General features: G+C 39.2%; 1 long non-coding RNA gene across 1 annotated transcript; it reads left to right on the plus strand.

Annotated features, from left to right (window-relative positions):
* The first annotated feature begins 7,448 nt into the window (after positions 1-7,448).
* LOC136368847 (uncharacterized) lies at positions 7,449-21,064 on the plus strand. The gene is made up of 3 exons (XR_010744920.1): positions 7,449-7,623; positions 17,440-17,517; positions 20,961-21,064. It is a non-coding gene; the product is annotated as an uncharacterized lncRNA (long non-coding RNA).
* Positions 21,065-21,829: the final 765 nt, after the last annotated feature.

The following is a 21,829-nucleotide window of genomic DNA, read 5'->3' on the forward strand; positions in this document are numbered from 1 at the left end:
GGACATAACCAGCTAATCATGAGGTCTCAGAACAGAGCTTTTGAAAGCTAATACTCTGAAGAAAACCAGAGGAACATCAAATACAACTAGAATGGATATTCCCCCTTTCTATAGAACTGGTGAAACCATTATCAAAATAATGCATTCAGTTTGAGCATTAGCACTTCACAGGGATGTCAAACACTGAAAAGAGTTCACAAGAAAGTTATGAAAGGTGTGGAAGATGTCCATTAACATGAGATATTTTAAAAATCTAATCCAATGCAGGTGAGGTGGTATTTTGTCATAAGTGTAGTAGTATATGTCTAAGTAGTACTTCAAGATATTTGATGAGAAGTGTTGGTTTTCAGAAAATTACAAAACTCTGGAAGCAAAACTAGAATAAAATTAAACTAGAAATGTGACATATCCTAGTTTGCTATAGGATCAAAACAGTAAAGCTGTTTCGAAACTCTGCAAAATTGTCAGTAAAAAGATAGAGATTTTTTTCCAAAGATACACTGTAGTCCAAGCATAAGCAGCAGAATACATTGGTCCAATATGGAGGTGGCACAACCACAAGGTTATAACCACAGATCAGCCAGTCCTTTCCTTACACTTGATGACTCCAGAAAAAAAAACAAGTCTACTTGTATAGCAGCAAAAGAAGGAACAAGATCATTGATACTTCCAAAAGGAAAGATTTTTTTGTGTGTGGGTTCTAACAGGCAACATCTGAAGAACTCCTGGCACATTTCATTGTGAACATGACATTCATGCCTAGCTATCTAGTTCTTCTACCAGTTTTCCAGACCACCCAGCAGAGACTTCAGAGAAGTCCAAATCTCCTCGAGGTAAAAATGACAATGCAAAATGCAATGTCACTCATGTAAAGATCATCAAAGGAACAAGAGTTCCACCTTCAGGTCTGGGAAAATACTACCTCTGATGGCAAAAGATATCTGAGGAAAAAAAAGAAGTGTAGATGGAGTTGAACTTCCTGAACTACAGATAGACTCCGACTTTTATTGCAAGTCAGTGATCAATTCTGAGTGGTCTCTTACAGATCTGATGACTGTGTCCATCCCTATATAGTTATCAAACTGTTTTGTATTACCAATAAATATGCAGGAGAAAGTAAAGGAGAATCCTAGAAAGGCACAGAACTTCGTTGTACATCTGACTAAGAAAAAGCTTGCAGCAGTTTATTTTTATTTTTCCATAGGTGATCATTCATAGTTTTCAGATACATGGATTCAGAATGTGCAATTAATTTAACATGCTTAGCTCTGTTCCCAGCAATCTTTCCTTACACACAGACTCTCAGATAACTCATGCTGGGGATATTTCAGTAAGTGTTGCTTAATAGGCACAGAACTTCCAAGATGCTTACATTATGTTCCCAAAGATGTATCTTTTTCCAGTAGAGCGTTTCAAAATTCTGTTGCCTTTTCCAATGCATTATTACTACAGATACACTGATTTCACTGTCAAACGGCTTGTGCTGGCAAGAACCATTCATAAAGTTTCCACTGTGTCATGGAAAACAGCCCTTACTGTGTTACAGTGAACATTGCTCTCTCTCAGTCTTTCAGGAGCACAAGCTTCTTTGAAATGAGATCCCCTTTTAACATACGTCCCTGGAAAATATAATCAAACTCTTTCCATAATTCTTGATTGAGGGATGTTCTCTGGAATATTTGACAGTGTTTTATAAAACCATATTCTCGATGTAAGCAAAATACTGGGCGTTAATTTGGGGGTAAACTGTTTCCTCCTGCTGGCAAAAGTTATGCTATAGTTTTTGACATTTGCTAGACTTCTGATCCAAAGTTCTTTCTGTGTACGTTGTGGCAAAACCATCTCAGATTTGGCTGAGGATCATTTGTATAGTATTACAGAAAGTAGGGCTCTCAAATGGGAGTGAAATGGAAGAGGTTTATCCTACACTGACATATTTGCAGTAGCAGTAATACTGCATTGGGTGTAAAAGGAGAGAAAGAAATTATGGCAGAGCAGATTCTGTTTTGATAGAAGCACTTCCTCACTGGTTGCACTGGTTATTTGGGTCTTTTCCAGCATATTCACAGGTCTCACAGTGTGACCTTGATGCAGGAATGGTTTATAGTACCTGCCACTGATCTACCCCTGCAAGGGTCCTACAGGGCAGGCTCTACAGAGAGGATGGTGGGGACAGAGACTGTCTGCACCACCTGGTCTGCAGTAGGATCTCCCTTCAGACGAGAGCAGGGTCAAACAAGAATCACTAGCTGGTAGGAGCTGGTGTTGCTGGCACACAGGGAATGTGCACTTTGCTACTATGCCTTAGCCTTAGCTGGCATAATCAAAGGAGGTAAAACATTAAAAAATGTGCTTCTGGGCTTGTGGCCATACCTGGGAACTTACCCATGACTAGAATTTCATTAAAATCCATGTTTGGTGTTTTCTTCCCAATGTCTCTTTGTTCCCACTGAAGAGGATTTCTCCCACTCAGAACTACTGATCAGCTTTCAGCATGTGTTGTAGCAATGGTTTATGAGATATTCCCAGTTTTGCTTGTTAGGTCACATAAGCTTTTTTTTTTTTTTTTTTTTTTTTTTTTTTTTTTTTTTTTTTTTTTTTTTTTCCAGAAGGTTGAGCTCACTCAGCTGAAAAGCTTTCAGTGGGAATGTCTTCTGTGCACATCTGTCTCTTGTTATACTGGATTGTATTGGCATCACCTTAAGCTAAATCCCGGCAAGTCACTCCAATTAATAAAAAGGAGTTTCCACACAAGGCAACCAAAGGAAGCTGGTCCATTTCCTTGGGGTTTTTATTCAAGACCTTAGAAATTCTCTATCAAATCTTAGTGCCAATCAAGACAATGGTAACATTTCCATTAAAATCAGCATGGTGAGGATTTCATTCTTTGTCAAGGTTCCAAATGCTTCCTGAATCAAAAGAAAAAAAAAACACCTAACTATATTTAGGGATAAAAAATAGAAAATGGCTAATCAACTGAACAAACATTAATTTATCCATCCAGTTCATCCATGACATTTACCAGAAAACATTGCTTTTCTAAAACCATTCAGCCATGAAGGAAGGATTCAGGATGTCTGCTAATTGTTGAACCAGAGGTGTAATATCACCATCTTACATTCATAATCAGTTTATATTAAAGTATTTTTAAAAGCCATTTTTAATTTTTCTTGCTTAGTCAGGAATGTATTTCTGATTTTGCTGTTTCTCTAAAATGCAGATCACGAGCAACTGCCTGTTCAATAAAACGTTCAGGGAATTTGAGAGAAAAATTAAAATTTAGAGAACTTATATTGATTTAGGGTCCTTTTCTTAATACGTAACTTGATGTTACATATTAACTTCTAAGATTTTTCGAGTTGTCTTTGCCTTCTCTCTTCCCCTTATGGGATAACCAGAAAAAACATTGTTCAGCTCTGCCAAAGAGATTCCTTGTGCTGAGATGAGAATAAACCAGGGAGCAGGGAACCTTTCACTACAGCAGGTTGTTTAGAGCTCCAACCAATATGGTGTTGAGCCCTTCCAGGGATGGGGCATCAACTTCTCTGGACAACCTGTTTGAGTGCCTCACAACTCTCACAGAAAAGAATTTCTTCCTAATATCTAATCTAAATCAACCCTCCTGCAGTTTAAGGCCATCGAGTTGACATCACATTGATCAGGAATTTACCTGTCAGTACAATGAGCTATTAATCACACTGCTGATTCAAAGGCCTTGTGTGCCATAGTCTTGGATTGTCTCCAGCAGTGGCCACAAATGCGCAGTGAGGTCAGAGTAAGAAAGCATGTGTGCTAGTTCTTCCTTATTCTCCCAGCCTTCACCTTTCTTGGGGGAGCTTCCTGAGCCAGAATTGGTTTGGATTATCAGTAATCTCAGCGGATCTCTCTTCCAAATGCTAAGCCAATCTCCTCTAGAAAGTAAGGCTCCTCTGGGCAGCATTGGCAAAGATTTTCATGGGTCTGCTGTCTGTATAAAGAAGCTGATTCTTCTGACAGTCCTGTCCAACTTCCTTTTGCTACTCATTGCTCCAATGACCTCATTTCTGCTCTGCCTTTTCTTAGTCTCAACTGCTCCTTGTGGTCAATGTATTCAATAAGTTTGATCATCCTTGTAGTTTTTGTCTAGGCATTTTCCATTTCTGATTTTTTTTCTTTTTTTTTTTTCTTTTCTATTTTTAACGAGGTGAAGAGATCAGAGCTGCACATTCATTTGACAGAGTTGCTGCATTAATTTTGTAGGCAAATACATATTTATGCAAGGTTGTATTTGTATTTTCTATTTTGTTGCCTATTACTCTACTAACAATTCCTAGCATTTTATTGGTCTGTCTCCTTTTCTTTTCTTTTCTTTTCTTTTCTTTTCTTTTCTTTTCTTTTCTTTTCTTTTCTTTTCTTTTCTTTTCTTTTCTTTTCTTTTCTTTTCTTTTCTTTTCTTTTCTTTTCTTTTCTTTTCTTTTCTTTTCTTTTCTTTTCTTTTCTTTTCTTTTTTTTTTTTTTAACTATGTCTGAGAAGTTTTATTGCAAGTCTTCATTCTAACATCAAAGTCTTACTTTGAGTGGTAATGGCCAGCAAAATGGTTGCCTCCTTACCTTAGGAATGGGCCACACAGTTGCACTGAAAATGATTGAAGGCAACATAATGAATAAAGCAATTGTACAGAAAATACTTCCACTCACAAGAAAGTCAGGGTGAGTCAGAAGTGAAGGAAAGGCTGAGGTACAGTTCAAAATCTATTGCTAGAAAGAATCCATGATTTCTAATACATGGGAAGTGGTATACAGTTTAAAATGTGACTTAGAAAATATCTTAGCAAGATAAAAATATATCATAAAATATACTTTCTCAAATGAGAAACTTCTTCGGGCCAATGCTGCTTTGATTATTTCTGTCTTACACATTTTCCTGAATCATCAAATTCTTTGCAACAAAGGAACCTCTCATGACCTGGATCTTTACAGTGATGCTTGCTGGTATTATCTTGAAAAGTTTAATTTGCTTCTGGCAGAAGTCAGACCCTTTTTTCTGAAAGACACAAAATGAAAAGGTAGTTTCTTACAATTAACTCCTTCACTGTCTCCTGCTTCCTCATAGGTCATGGATGTATCTAAGCCATGAAGGGGGGTGTTGGCATAAGGCAAATGGCTTAAGTTCACTTTTCAAACTTGTTTCTTTCTTCCCTGATAGACAGTTTTAGTGCAGAGGTGCTCATCAGCACTTACTGAAAAACAAAATCTATAATCTAGCATCAAAGATGCAAAGCTGAAGGGTATCAACTCAGTTGTGAAGTCAGGTAGATTTTTTCACTACTTCATAGGCAGCGCTGTGTGTGCAGTAAAACTGTGAAGTGCCCAACTTCTGTAACAGTAGAGACTGAAGATACTGCATAGACAGATATGCAAAGAGACTTGACTGCATAGTAAGAATTCTTTTTATAAGTAATCTTTGAATCTTATTCTATTTTCTTTTAGTATGGCAGTAAGAGTATGAAGTCAGGAAGTTCAATCTTGTAGAGACGAATCTACTTTAAAGTTTTGTCTCAGAGAAGGAAAGCCTCTGAAGCCTATTTTACTTTAAAATGTGGTTAAAAATTTGGTTTTCTTGATAAGTACTTTGGGATACATGTTCAGCTAGCTATGTGGAGAATTAGCAGTGCAGGTCCCATTAGTGCTAAAGCTACTACTAATTCCCTGCACATTGTACCAAATATTTATATCTTTGTTTAGTATTTAGATGAGCCATGATAATATTGCTGTCTCCCTGCTGCAGTTTTCTGTAATACTAAAAGGGAAAACATAAACATGTAATAAAAACCATTTTTTAGTTAAGTATGTTCAATTCCATTTAAAAGATAGTATAATTACAGTTTGAATTAAACCCAAAATTGTGACTAAAATGGCTTCATTTCATATCTCAGAAATAGTAGATTGGATTAAAGTTCTGTGGGTGCTGTGAATGTAGATTATTTCTTTGTGTGCAAAAGCTCTGAGTTTCAGAGAAGCTTAAGAAGGGCATTAGCTTAATGCTGGGGTGGCCCAGAGGGTGAATTATATGAACAGTTTTTTATCTGGTGGCAAATACTGTCCACAGGATGGATTTCAATAACTTATGAATGGTTGTCTTCTATATCAGCTGCAGACAAGTGAAACACTGTGAAAAGAAAAGAACTCTAATTGTTGTGTGACTGTGTTGGCAATATTGCACATTGATTGCGCAGTTGAGGAACGTGATTGGATCTTTTTTTCAGTCTATCTGACTGCTTCCTGCTGAGGGTCATGTCTGAGCAGGAGAGCAATCCCAAAGTGAACAGGATGGAGGTGATCAACACAAAATAGCTTTTATGAGCCCCAGGCTTCAAAATAAACCAAGACGATTCTTCTATCCAAGTGCTAGTTATCTTTCTTTTGCAGGTAGTTTCTTGGGTTTCTTACAATTATGAGTACCAATTGTAATTTTTAATGTGACTCTGATTATCTTAGGATTTTATTGTGAGTTTTACTGCTCCACTGCTATACTTATTACTGACTTGTCTAGTTTCTTGCTATGTCTACAACAGAGCCATGGCTCAACAGAAATAGTTGTCATCATTTTCCCAAGCAATACACCAAAAATTTGGAGGGAGAGATAATCCAGTACCTCAGGAGATCATCACTGTTATTCTTCGCAATTTCTCTTGTGAAAAAGAATCAGGTTCTCTTCACTAGCCCCCTTGACTCCTCAGCATCAGGCCTTAAACGCAAATGGGGAATCTGTCAACACTTTCACTTTTAATGTTGGAAAATTAAGAGGTAAGGTCAGGACAAACTTCATGTGGAGGGTGTCTAGGTATGGGGGTTGCAAGAGGCAGGCCAGAAGTGATGCAGCTCCTGTATGAGAGCAGAAGACACCTGATCTGCATGGCAAAAGGACTACAGTGAAGGTAGGAATGAGTTCAGATTGAATTTGTTTGTCTGGGAAGTCTAGAAGACATATGGGAAGAAAGTAGTTCAAGAACCAAGCTAGAGTGAGCATTAAAATTTTGCACTGGTGTATTTTTAACCTAATGCTGTGTGGGTTAAACTTCTGGTTTGGGGTTGTGACTCAAGGCTTTGTCAAATTAGAGTTTGGCTCTCCTAAAGATGATTCTTAGCTGTTTAGTGAATCAGATGAAAGTTTGCCAGGAATTTAAAAGTGCCTTTTGATTCTCAGGACTGTCTCAGAGATGATCACTAAAGAAATTTCCTGGCACTAGTTGAACCTCAGTCTTAGTGTTCAGGTTAATGGACTCACAGCAGTACTTGGTGTTCAGATGCAATAAACAAGATTCCTCTACACTGCTTTCGCCTCCAATTAATTACTCTGTAAGATTTATGTTAACACATACATTTCTGCCATTTTAGGAGTACCTTCAATATATATTTCAGGAGAACAAGTTAGCCTTTCATGAACTCCTTCACTGTAACCTTCTATGACTTTCTTTCCAGGATTGCAGGCATGGAGCATGAAAAGCTGTCCCACCAATTGACGCTCTTCATGCAACACCCAGCTCTCTACCAGTGGTGGCTCCTAGGAAAAAGGCTGCGTGCAGATACAAGTGGAGGAGCAGTGAAGTGACTTGTGTTTCCTGTGGATGTCTGTCTTCACAGGTAGTTCTGCAAAGAAAGAACATAAGTGGGATGGTAGTTTGGCTCTGCATCCTTTGGATAAGGAAGGAGGTTTTCAGGGAGCAGTAGGATGAGCTTGCTGATTGGAATGCTGGGATCTGCCATCTTCCAGCCCACACCCTACATGTGTTTCTTGTTATTAATAGCCTTGTTCTTTACATTGCCACCCTCAGAGTACTCTGCCACTAGTCTCTTCTCTCTGTCCTTCTTGTTTCTTCCCCAGCTCTGTTACCCTGTGGATGACTCATCCCAAAAGCTTTTCCTTCTTTCCCACTGTCCCGATGCCCCAGGTCCATACTGCAGTGCCGCAGACCTGGAAGCACTAGAGCAGTGCTAAAAGTATTAATTACAATGCATAACAAGGGCAGTACTGTAAGGACAGGAAGAGGTGCCAAAGATACACTTTAACCACCACTCTTTGCAGGGTGGAGTCTTCAGTAATTTTGTTCTATTCGCTCAGTTGTTGAAGCAACTTCCAAAGACCAGACAAGCTGCAAGTTATAGTAACATTTCAGAAGAAAATGGTATGAAAAGCTAATATTTTATTGTAAAATGCTAGATTGATGCCATTATAGAAATGTATTTATTTTATCCATTTCTTTTATTCTTTTTTGGGTTCGTATGTTATAAAACAAACTGGAAACAATAGAAATTCAAACTATATAGAACTGTTTGACTCTAGCAATGTATCATTTCATTAGCATGAGGCATGAAGAATGCAGAGGTTATGCTTTAAAACTCATATTTTTCAATTTAAGTTTCTTACATAATGGTCACATTTCATCACAGGAGGTAGGAATTTTGCCATTAATTTCAGTCACCAGTATTTGACTCATTTAAGAATAAAAAAGATCCTGCTCCAGTGTTGACACACCAGAACTCAAGCAAAATAGCTTATCATGATTGTATAGCATAGATGGGTACTTTAGAATTTATGTTGTGTTGGTTTTTGTTGTTGGTTTTCTTTTGCTTCAGACTGCAGGTGGGCTCTGTAGTTTTTGTAGTGTTTCTTCCCTAGATTGATGTCCAGTCTCTCAGCAGCCCTTCAATAGACATTTTCTGCTAAGGCAGAGTGTTATTTGTCACTGAGTGCATGTGGATCCAAACTGAATCATCAAATCAGGACTTAAAAAAGCAGGAGAAAGACAGAGAGAAAATAAAGGTAATTGCTCTGTACGAGGCAATTAACACTGGGACCTTTACGAAATAGGGAAGTGGTAATTCCTAGAAGATGAGTTGGATATTCATGGACCAAGCAGATTAGCTGCTGTTACAAATAGTGCCAAATTGAAAGCTTTTGTAGTTTTTCACTGCCTGCTACTTCATTTAATCATTTGCAGCAATGAGGAGTGACAGTAAAGGCACATGGAGGAAAATCAATGTGGTAACGTGTATATATGTATTGCTCGGCATCTGTGAATACACCAGAGGTTATCCACCATCTACCGCTACACTTGTGTCTTATAAGGGAAAATGGAAGCAGAGGCTGAATAAAAAGAACAGTGGGAATCAATCAATTTCCTGCCAATGTGCAGACATCTCTATTGACAATATTTAGCAAAATTACAATATGTTGTCCAAGATCTGTGTTTGGCAGAGATGGCTGATGAACCCTCAGGTAGTGTGCTGATTTTTTTTGTATCTAATTTTTTTTCCTCTGAGATAGGCAGTGTTGTTATGGTCTGTGACCCAGCTCCATCTTAGCTACACTGAAGGTTTTGAGAGACTGGGCAGTTGTTGGAAACATTGACTGAAAGGTGACTATAAAGAAGGGGAATTTTATCACCTAATACTGAAATTGCCCTGACATGCCTTGTGTGTAGAATTTTTACCACAGACTTCCGGGCTGCAGACCTAAATAGAACAGCTCAAACATTTGTCTCAGAGGGGGAGTTTTGATGACAAACTGAGCGTGCAAGGTGAGGGAGAGCCATAGAGACAAAAGATGATCAGCCAGACAAAAGTAAGAGGCTGAGGCCAATGGGGGTACCAAGGGAAAGAAGAAAAGAATGAAACCAGATTTCTGGATGTAAATCTGGTTGTAGTATAATCCCCATCATCCCAGGCTATAAGGTAACACACTTCGAGCATTTTGGGGGTCAAAAAATGATCCAATTTTCAAAATAAGGAGATTTTTAAAAGAAGCAGATGCTTAGAAAAGTGAGGACAAGTGAGGGGTGCAGCAGGGATGTGGGTGGTTCTGGTGCAGCAGGACAGGTGAGGGCAGGTGTCCTGAGGTGCAGGACCTCAGAGCTGTGGCACCTGAATTCCAGCAGCAGAGCAGGGTTCACCTTCAGCCTTTGCTTCAATGATGGCATTGATAGGGTTTTCTCTTTTCCCTGTTTGTCCTGAAGCTTGGAAAAGATTTTCTTTTTTAAAACTCCACTTTTCCATTGTATTTGGTTGAGCCCACACAGTGGGGTCTGAGGGACAAATCATAGCATAAGATTTGTTTGCCTAGAAAACGTGGCTAGAGGGGACATTAAATAATATTATAGATGTCCATGGCACAGGTGGCTGAAGTAGAACAATTTGAAGAGAAAAAGATGTTCTTGGGTTTAAACAAGATGGATTCCTGTGGTGAAAAAGCATATTTTTGTGTAATTGTGGGCTATATCATAATGCTTATACAGGAATGAGGAGAAAAAGTTTCTTCAGGCACAGAAGATTTTTCTTCACTCTTATTTCCTAACTTCTAAATGGTTGACTACAGCTACATAACTTTTTTAACAATTTTTTTCTGAGTCTGTGAAATACATGTATAGAGTACAGCAACTGTTCAAGTGTGAATTTATTTTTAAATAGAATTGACTCCTTGTATTAGTATAGGTGCTATGGAAGTAGAAACATTTCTATATTATCACCATCTATCTTTTGAAAAAGAGATATATATTTTTACCTTGGTAATTCTGGTTGCAAGGTGGAGACAGTTTTACAATAATCTGAATATATTTAAGGTGTGCAGTTCATTTTTGTACCTAATGAATATCTGTGTGCCTGAGTGGGTGGATAGAAAATAAGAAGCTTTTGGATTAGATAGAGAAGGTGAAACATGTTACATTTATGCACATAACGTAGATATTTCAGTACATTTGATAAAGTCACTGTTAAATGCCACTTTTAATGCATGTGATGGCAATCAGTTTCCTTTGAGAACCGTGATTCCGGGGGCTGGGGGGGAGAAATGTCTGTACCTTTCCGAAACGAATACAAGTGTTTGGTTTAATTAAAGCCAAAATCCCATTATTTTGCAGTCAGATTTCTCCTATGGCCCCTGTGGAGCTGTAGGAAGCGATGGAACAGAAGCTGGCACAGGCTGAAAGGTCTGCCAGCAGAGTGGGCGCTCACTGGCAGGGTGGCACTCAGGTTCTCCTGCACCCACTGGAGCCCAGCACCTTTGCTCTGCAGCTGCCCCATGCAGCTACAAAAGACAGGCTACCAAACACTTTGCTCGCACACATTTGGTAATTAGTAGTGAAATGATGACTAGGAACGCTGAGGCAAATTAAGAAGCACGTTATCAAGAAAGTGCTGTGGAAATGGTCCAACAGTCTGCTCCAGGGAGGCTCAGGCACAGAACAGAAGGAGACCTGCAGAGATGTCTGAGGTTGCACATAAGAGTCTTCTGCCCGGTTCCCATGCCAGAAGGATGGACAGTCCAAAAGGACCTGTCAGTCCTGCTAGCTGGGAGGTCTCAGCTCGGTACAGCTGCTGTCCCTGTTGCCCAGCTAACTAGCAACTACAAATAAGCAGCTAACCAGCTGGAGTTTGGGGAACAAGATGTTCCCTAGTTACTCAAAAGTCATTTTTTGGGAGGACTACAGAGCTTTACTTCTTTCAACCCACCCCATTCGTGACCTGGTGTGATGAAATTCTCTGTGTTCTTTAGTGCTTCCTTGGTACAACCAGCAAAAATATCTCCTTTATCTGTAAGGGACATTATGTGTTGATATAGAAAAAGTAAGCATCTCTTGGGAATTACCTGTAGTGGCAGCTGTTCCATTATTTTCTCTAGCCCTTCTTTCAGCAAAAAAGGGGTCCTTCATTTGTCAGGAACATTTTAGGTTGATACAGATTATCTAGAAAAAAAGAAACATCACATACAGCAGTCAGGGTGGCATTGATCAAGTTATGCTTTTTTTTTTCACCTGTGTGATTTTGATATAAAATATGAAACATGATTCCAGTAAACCACTTCTGAAAGACCCTGTGGCCTCAAAGCTTATTATCTTTCTGTCTACTGTGCATTTTAGAACAATTCCATCCAGCCTTTGTATCAGCTTCCACCGAATGTCTTAGAAATCTTAAAAACATCTATTTCAGCGTTATTTGATTGCTGCATATCAATACAGAAAACAGTGCATTGCAACATTCTCATCTTTTGTGCAAAAAAAAGCTTTATTAATGAGAAAGGGGAAAAGGAAGTATGACAAATTCAAGAGGCTGTTCATTTAAACAGCTTCTAAAAGAAATATTTTCACTTTGTGAATAAATCTACATCCTGATGCCTGATACGTGGAGCAAATCTTGACACACCTTGGGTATCTTCATGTTTGGGACATAGATCCAGGTTAAGGGTAAATCTGCCCTTATCTGCAATTTATGATTGCATCATAAATTCTGCACTCAGTAGTTCATGTTTCTGGAATGAATGAGTCCTGGGAAGGAGACACAGCAGAGGGAAAACAGATATACCATTTCTTGACTTCCAGGTCCCATGTGAGCTATTAATTACAAAGCAACCTTAAAAAGAATGCAAATATCCACGTACAGCCCCCTTACCAAAATGAACTTTCTTCAGAATACACATACGCCTTTAAAATTCAGAAATAATTTCAACATATTGAAATATTAATTTTAAAGCATTGCCCTAGGATAGTATAGCAGAGGGTGAGGCATGGGAAAGGGAGAAAAAGTACCAGGGGAAAGAGTGCATGACAGAGATGGATTGCTCTACTGAAGACTCGCCCATTTTCCTGGTGGTTTGGAAGACACTCTCTCCCATGGAATAGATGCCTTGGCCATAGCAAGTGGGGGCTGCTGCCCAGGCTCAATACACCCATCATCTATGCAAACCAGCTAAATCTCAGCCTTAGAGGGTGTCAGCAATTTTTAACCAGAGCTAGATTTAGTATTTTCAAGTCTTCAGATCATTTCTCTTTTATCTCAGACAGGGCTGTGGTCAAGCCATTGTGTGGAAAACATTACTTAAAGTTTAGGGAGGGACTGGTGAACTGATGTTTGTAGAGGAATGATTCTAAATTTTGAGATGTGTATGTGAGAAGGAGAATTAAGCTCTTTAGGTCATCCTTGCTTCCCCTGACTAACTACCACCATTTTGAAAGCTGGTGGTTAGTTTATTTATGTTCTCAAGTTTGCCTCTGGAAAAAGAAAATAGGGACAGAAATTTCATTTAAAAAAAATATTTCTCCAAAATTGATGGTATTTAGGATGCCTGTCACTGAAAAGGTAGCGCTTGAAATAAATTGCAAGTGTGATGCATATCAGGGTAAACCTCAGAATGTTCCCGGATATTCTGAAAAGTCTGGAAAAAGAGATGGGTGCCTGGGGCCCTGCTTAGGCATCTGTTTGCCATATGTTTTCACTAAGGAAATGAAATAAAATGTCAGAAAATCTGCAAGAGGTAAAATGTAGGAGGCACCAAACTAAAAATAGCAGGGCTTACATGGAGACTGGACAGCTGGGTCTTCATGGGCTCCAAATGAAGTACAGCTAATGCAGTTTCTACCAAGAGCTTCTGAAGCACGGTGGTGCTGGTTCTCACAGAGGCCATAGCTGATACATGGATCTCCCCCAGTCCCAGAACAGGGAGGAAGACTAAATTGACTGGCACAGTTGGATACAGGGTAGATTTGAACAGCAAGTTAAAAAGTTGCATTTATCTGAGGTGCAGGTGTTAGACATGGAGGGAAACTTGTCATGACATGGAGTGCAGGCTATTGTGACTTCACCTCAGGGGAGAGAAATGTCAGTGTGTCCTCACTGGTACAGCCCACTGGCAGTGAAATAAAGCAAAATGCTGAGGACTTAACTAGATGGGAAACCACAGGAAAGACAAAGGAACGCAGGGGAAAATTGGTGAAGAGAACCTTATGGGAACAAAAGAGAGAACTTGGAGCAACAAATGGGAAACAGCACAGGAATCGGAACATAAATATGTACAGTAAGGTGCATAACTGTATACAAAAGCTCTATACAAAAGCTGTACACAAAGCCCATTAAACCTATTAAAAGCTAATATACCTGTGTCCTTCAGAAAACAGGCAATCCATAATATTTTGTTGCTTTTGTGGCTATCAATGTTATTCCTCAGCTCTAGATTTGGAGCTGGTGAGACTGGAATATCTCTGTCAAAACTCATTGAGACTGGAGCTTGCACCAGCAGGAAAATCAGGTCTTGTCTGTTTGCACAGAACCTATGTCAAGGTGGTGTGTGATGAGATTGCTCTGCTGTTTCCTAAAAATAGAGTAACTGGCTGTGTCAGTGATACAGTGTCAGCAGGGATGTTACTAGGACTGGATGAACCATTTAGACTTCTTTTGTTATTCACAAATTATTCACTAACTGATCTTCATTCCTTAGGATGGATTCATTTTTCAAAGATCTCACCTGAAGATTTAGAAGGAAAATATTGTCAATGCTTGTGAGTTGTTAACTGTGTCTAGTTGCTGCTAGTGATGTATAATTTGTCATTTCAATTGCATTGCAGTTTTTATGCTCCATGATGGGACACATGAATTATTATGCAAATTTAATCAGTGGAAACTGTAGCAATGACAAAATAATTCACTAATAGATGGATAGGAGCCAATTCCTAAGTTACATCCTTTTAGCTCCATATAATGTGATGTTTAAAATCCATGGGTAAATTATTTGAAGTACAGGCCTGTGAATATACTGTGTGAGGACAGTTGTCATTGTCAACCAGAGCAATAGTTGTGAACCATAATAAAGTTGTAGAAGATAAAAAAAAAAAAGGTTTGTTTTACAAGACTTGCACTCTGTGTAATCATATTGATTATTGTTAAATGCACCTGAAGTGTTCAGTTCTATGTTGTGGGCTTCTAACTGAAACTTCTCATTACGTGTCCAGGTTCAGCATCTGAATAACACATCTGTGTTTTCCTATATTATCTCTCTGCTCTTTTAAAATATTTGGAATACACTGGCAATTCAGAGGTCTTTGGGGCTTTTCCTGTTTTCCATGCTGTGTTTCCCTCTAAGGTGTTTGATTTGTACATCTGTAATTGCAGCTGACTCTGCATCATATTTTTATTCATTCTAGATGCCAGGTTTTCTGGGCCATCTACAGTGTTTTATTGGGCAGATTTATCTTCCTGCTTCCTTCTGAAATCAGAAGAGAAATAGTGATGAACACATTTGTCTTTTCTGAGCCTCTGTTCAAAATTTTAATACCCGTTTCTAGCAATGGACCAGTATTTGGTGCAAAAACTTTTTACTCTCTATCTTGGATGTTCTTTTTAACTGTATTGCCCATTGATCTTTTCTGATATAGTTATTTTTAGTGAGGAGTATTTTTTTAAATTCTCAGTTTACCGCTATTATCCTTTTTCTTCATTCTATATATTTTTATTGCTAATGTCTGAGTAGAACTTCTGCATATTCTGTTCCCCAAATTTTCCTTCCCCAGCATGAATTCTTTTCTACTTGCAAATTTGTGTCTTTTTTTTTTTTTTTTTTTAATACCCAGTAGAAAGTTCTTGAACAATTTCCAGTTCCTATTAATATTTTCCACATTAAACTGATGTTCCTAGCATACTAAAGCAACAGGGTTTCTTAAGCTTGGACAAATTGTCCCTTTCTGTTTCTGAGTGTTTTCTCATTCAATGTGCATGAAGCAGATGAGAGAGGGTTGTGCTTACAGGTAGCCAAATAGGCAGGTCTTTACCATCTTGAGGTATCTATACTGGCTGCAAAATGCCTGTGAAGGCAATGGTCCATCCAGTGGGATGCAGGAAAAATACAGAACTTCACAGGTATAGGTAAGCAGTTTGTAAATAAAAAAATATATCTATGTAGTTTATACATAAATATATGTATATTGGGGGTCCATGCTCAAAAGCTTTTTATTGATAGGGGCTCACAAAAACAAAAGGTTAAACTCTTATTTAGACCAGTAATTGATGAGTAAGTACAGTTTGAGGTTTCAGTGATCTTAAAGTCATGATCAGCCTGCACAGCCCATTTTTGGTTTATTCTGGCCACTGTCAGGATGCTGGGCTAGATGGACCTCCCCTTGGAACTATCATGACTCCTTATGTAGTCTTAATCCATAGAATTAAAACCTTCTGCAATTGTGGATCATCTGCTGCTTTCTGACAATATATGGGTTTTGACTTAAACTTTTTTCTCCCTCTTCTCTCCCGACTGAATTACTGTCTTTTAAATGGTCCAGTCATAAATCACCCTTCTAATAGTCAGCATTGGAAACAAACTTGTTATATGATTTTTTTTTTAACAACCTAGTCTGATTATAATAAATATACAGACAGTCACAGTGGCATCCTTTGCTTTATATGTTATGACATGCAGGTTTCTGTGACTGGTTTGGCCTCCACTGACTTGATGGTGACAGCTCTTCATAATAATACAGGGGGGACTACAATTTGAGATTCAAATCAATAGTCCACTTCCAAAGAGTTCCTATGGTCTAGAAATTTATAGGTTTAAAACCAATATGGAGCAAATAACTAGACTCTTATTTTAGGGCAGACTGTTATCCATTGCAGCTTCATGTCTCTCTCTAAGTTCAGAAAACACAGTAATTTTGGGAGGATTTACTTTTGAGGCCATCTTAACCTGCCTTCTAGCACTGCAAACCTGATGGGTTTTGCAGTCCTGGCTGAGTCTGATCGAAGCTGACATCTGTGGGCTTCTGTGAGGGATGTGGGAAGAACGTGCTAAATATGTCAAGTCAGAGTCTCCCCAAGCAATTTGATGATTGTTAGTCCAAAAGCACCACTTTGGAAAAATATGCTGACTCATGGCATGAGACAGGAAGGATGTATTTTTAAAGCAATGAGCTAGTATGGTAGGATCTGGATTAACTTCTTAACTTTCTCAAAGTCGCCACGTGACAGAACCAATCTCTAAATGCCTCTGTCCATAAAAGTTCTCTCCATACAGTAACTATAATATTTTTCCTCTGTCTCTTTTCATTTATTGTAAATGTCTTTGGACCTGGAGGTGTCTGTGAATGTCTAAAACTATGTAAGTGATGAGAACTTGGCACAATGGGCCCCTTATTTCAACTGGGAGTTCTGCAGGCTACTCCTATGCAAATAATATATTGCAGTAAGAGTCCAAAAAGTACCCATGGCTATTCTTGCTTCTATTTGATGCTATGGGTATGCAGCAGATCTAAAAATTCAGCCAAAGTATCCTGACAGCAAATGGGTAAGTAAGCGTCCATTAATAGTATTGCAGACCTGTAAGGAAAGGACAAGAACCACAGAATGTCTTGGAGTTGGATGGGACCTCTAAAGATCATCCAGTTCCACATCCCTGTAATGGGCAGGAACACCTTCCACTAGACCAGGTTGCTCAAAGTCACATCCAAGTGGCCTTGAACACTTCCAGGGTGGGAAATGGTCTTTCTTCTAAGCCTTCTTTCTTCATTGAAAGTCTGCAATCAGGTCTCTGTGGAGCCTTCTCTTCTCCAGTCTGAACAACCCCAGCTCTCTCAGCCTCTCTTCATAGGCGAGGTGCTCCATCCCTTTGATCATTTTCTCTCTCTCTCAACCTTCTCCTACCAGGCCCATGTCCTTCTTACACCAGGGACCTCATAACTGGACAGCAGGAGCACAGACAAGACCCCAACCTGGGAAAACCAGGTTAGTTTTGAGCCAGATGAATTTCTTGCTGTTTCTCCTCCCATTCACATGATCCCTGCCCCAGCCCAAGGAAGGGAAGGCACTGCAGAGGGAAGAAGTGTGTGGTGTGTTGCTGTCCCTGCTGCTGACAGTTGTCCTGCTGTGTGCTGGTCACATCTGCAATGCTGCAGCTGAAATGATGCAGACAGAGCCAGGCCTTTACTTGAGCTGCAAGAGTAATGCAGTATGGAAAAGTGGAAAATGCCAACACCAAATAGTATTTTCCACCATATTTATTAGATTTTGGGGATTTTTAAGAGTCCAGTAGACTGATTCTGAAGCTTTTTAATGTTGTGTTAACAACTCCATCTCATGGGAAGAGAGGCTGATTTGGAGGCCTGGAGTAAAACAAGCTTTTTAAAAAAAGTCTCATGTGTCATAAGAGAATTTGAAGATTTCAGTTAAGTTCATGGCATATATTTTTATTTATATATTATCTATATTTATCTATATTTTTAGTTTCTCAGGTTCACCTATCCTTGTGAACTTGAAAAGTCTTTCATTGAAAGCTGTAACTTAGGTCCAAAGTGGGTGTAAATCTGCAGCTGAACATGCAATGGATCCTGATTCTCTTTCCAAAAGACTGAAATGTGCCAGCTTGCCCAGTGGATGGAAATACTTTCCACTGTGCTTCCCTCAAGAGATCAGTTTAAAACAGAGCACCGTTACTTCTGTAAAATTTGAACCCAGAGCCCTCCAGCTCTGGCATTTTGTTTTCGTGATTTAAATTTGTTCCCCAACTCCCTGAATTCAAAGGGGTAGCAGTCTACCAGAGTTTCCTTTACCAATCAGACAAAAAGCAGATGTTCATGCTGAATATTGCACTGCTCTGTACAGCAGGCAGGAAACTTCATGTAATAAAATTACTCAGTGTAGAAATTCTTGACTGTGGCCCAGTTCACAAAGCTTGCAGAAAGCCCTGTCATGAGTTTGACCATGCCCTTTGAAATTAAGGATAGGGGGAACAAAGTTAAGTGATGAAAATAAGGTCCCAAAGGCTGAAGAGCTCTGGGTTCAAATTTCTCAAAGGCATCAGGACTAGGTTTTAAAACTGATCTTTGCACTGAACTGCAGCAGGAGGCATTGTCAAAAACTGGGCAAGCTGGCACAGTCCACCCTTTGCTCAAAGAACAGGAAGGCAAACATAAACTTCTGAGGCAACAGGCTTTTTTTCAGTTAAAGGCTTTCTTTAGATGTTAATGTCAGCTTTCTCAGTGTCTGTGTGAATACAGAGCTTCTTCCAATGGTTCATTTTTGACTTGAATGTCCAATCTAAATAAATTTTTGAGTTTTTTTAACACACCATAGTATTTATTTCAATAACATCTCCTTATAAAGTATCATAATTCTTCCCTGGTTTCAACTATAATTGCCTAAGAAGATTCAGTGATTTACCATCAAGACTAAGTCTCAATTCTTTCATACATTATGTGACATTTTTACAGAATTTAAAGGTCTTTTACCTCTCCATAGGGAAAGAAGATGGTGATCAGACTCAGAATTTATTTTTTAAATACTCATTTTCCATTAATGATGTACAAAATCCTTTCTGTATTAGAAACAAATTACATGATTTCATCTGTAACAAAGATTATTCAGGTGGTTCCATTATTTTTCTATCTAGTAATTTGTAGTGTCTTGGAGAATAAATATACTCTAACCAGTTTGATTTATCATATTCCTTTCCAAATTGGATTTTCTCTCCTTGGTTTTGTTAGGATGTCTTTTTTATTGGGAAGCCAGGTGGACAACCAGCTGAGACTTGTCCTTAAATGAGCTGCAGAATGGGAATCTTTTACTTTGAATGGTAGACAATTCTCTTTCTTACCCTGAGCATGTACAATGAAATAAAACCTCCCCTCTTGCTGGTCATGCCATCACAAATTTACCTTCTTCCTTTATTAACAAATGAATACATTTTGCTTTTTGAGAGGCTCAAAAGTTCACTACCAACACAGGGCTTGATAAGGCTTTTGAGATAACACTTTTGGGCACTAACTCAATTGGACAATCATAATACATGAATAGTCAGAGAGCCTTAGAATGGTTGGGGTTGGAAGGGACCTTAAAGATCATCCAGTTCAAAACCCCCTGCAGTGGGCAGAGACACTTTCCACTAGACCAAATTCCTCAAAGCCCCATCCAATCTGGCCTTGAATAGTTCCAGGGATGAGGCAACCACAGCTTCTCTGTGCAACCTGTTCTAGTGTCACACAACCTTCAGAATGAGGAATTTCTTCCTAGTGTCTAATATAAAGTTATCCTCTATCAGTTTAAAACCATTATCTCTTGTTCTATCACTACACCTCCTGATAAGGAGTCCCTCCACGTCTTATCTCCAGGCCTCCCTAAAATACTGAAAGGCCACAGTAAGGTCTCCTGGGGCCTTCTCTCTTCCATGTGAACAGCCCCAATTCTCTCAGCCAGTACTCATGGGGAGGTGTTCCAGCTCTCAGCCTTCTCTCTGAGCCTCTTCTGGATGCACTTGAGCAGGGCCATGTCCTTCTTATATTGGGGGCTCTAACACAATATTCTAGGTGGGGTCTCACTGGAGTAGAGTGGAAGGATCACCTCTCTCAACCTGCTGGCCATTCTTGTTTTGATGCATCCCAGGTTACAACTGTCTTTCTGGGCTGTGAGCACACCCTGCAGGCTCATATTCAGTTTCTCATCCCCCAGTCCTGCTGGGTCCTTCTCCACAGGGCTGCTCTCAGTTGGCTGATCCAGCCTGTATCCATCCCGGGATTGACCCAGGCACACGAGTTTGCACTTGGCCTTTTTAAACTTCATGAGGCTCATGTGAGCGCAGCTCTCTATATTATTGCATAATAAATAAAGTGTCCATAAATGCTTTAGATACACTTGAATTAAAATATTTGATATGGTTTTTTTTGGATGTTCACAGAACTTAGGCTTCTGTGAACAGAAGGCTTGTAGTCCGCCTTGAGCCAGATTTAGCATCTACCTTTAAAAGTAGCTTGGAAGATACAGCTAAGACTCCATACCTTTTCTTACTACTTTTGCACATGCTGGTGTAGAAGCCAGCTGGTTGTACTGAAACTTGGACTAATTTGAAGTGGAAGAAATGGAGCTTAACACAAATGCAGGTAGGACTGCAGTTGCTTCTTAGCTGGGTGTGTGAGAGCGCATAAGAAAGGTGGCTGCAAATCAGAGGAGGTATTAACTGAATCCTGGGGTGGTGCAGGAAAAAACCTGTACACAGACTGAAGAAGTCAATCGTTAAAGTAAAGTATAATGAGAAATGGATAAAAGAGGGAAAATTATATGGGACCACACTGAAAACATTCCAAGTTGCCAACCCTAATTAGTGTTTGTGAAATCCCTGACTGTTGCCATGGCAATAAATGTGATACTACAAATGCAGCATTCTGACTTCTTCACAGGATCAAGCAAAGTTGGAAAGGAGCAAATCCCTATGTAAACATCAATATCGTCAATTAATTAGGAAACACAGCAAGACAAATAATAAGAACCCATGAAAGGTAAATTAATTTCTGTTTTCTGCCTGCTATGTTTGAAAGTGTCCCCAGTATCAAGCATTTCTGTAATTCCCTTTCATTCTATGGTAATGTTTTATCACAAACCACTGTGGAAGTTGTCATGAAGAGAGTTTTTTTTAATACTTTATTTAGCAAGTTAAAGTCTTTGGCTTATTTGAGCTATTTCAGCTACTTAAAACCATTTCTTTCTTTAAATGTCACTTAGCATGTTTATTTATTTATTTGTTTCTTTGAGATAAAATTCCACCTAAATAAGCACCAAGTTCTCTATTCCTTTTAGAAAAACTGATAAACAATTTAAAATGGAGCAGATAATCTTGAGTGCCAGCAAGAGGCATATACAGGACAGCTGGGGGATCAAGTCCAGAAAACATGGATTTATGAAAGGCATGTCCTGCTTGACCAACCTGATCTTCTATGAGAAGGTGATTCACTTAGTGGATTAGAGAAAGGCTGTGGATGTTTGTCTACCTAAACTTCAGTTAAGCCTTGGACATCATTTCCCACAACATTCTCCTGGAGAAACTGGCTTCCCATGTCTTGGATGGGTGTATCCTTTGCTGGATGAAAAGCTGTCTGTATGGTCAGGCTCAGAGAGTGGATAACACCCAGCTGATGACTGGTCACAGTGGCCCCAGGGCTCACTGTTGGGACCAGTTCTGTTAAATATTTGTATCAATGATCTGGATGAGGAGATCGAGTGCACCCTCAGTAAGTTTGCAGACTCTCATCAAGTTGGGTGGGAATATCAA

Source organism: Sylvia atricapilla, chromosome 1 (assembly GCF_009819655.1).
Source record: "Sylvia atricapilla isolate bSylAtr1 chromosome 1, bSylAtr1.pri, whole genome shotgun sequence".
Classification (NCBI taxonomy): domain Eukaryota; kingdom Metazoa; phylum Chordata; class Aves; order Passeriformes; family Sylviidae; genus Sylvia; species Sylvia atricapilla.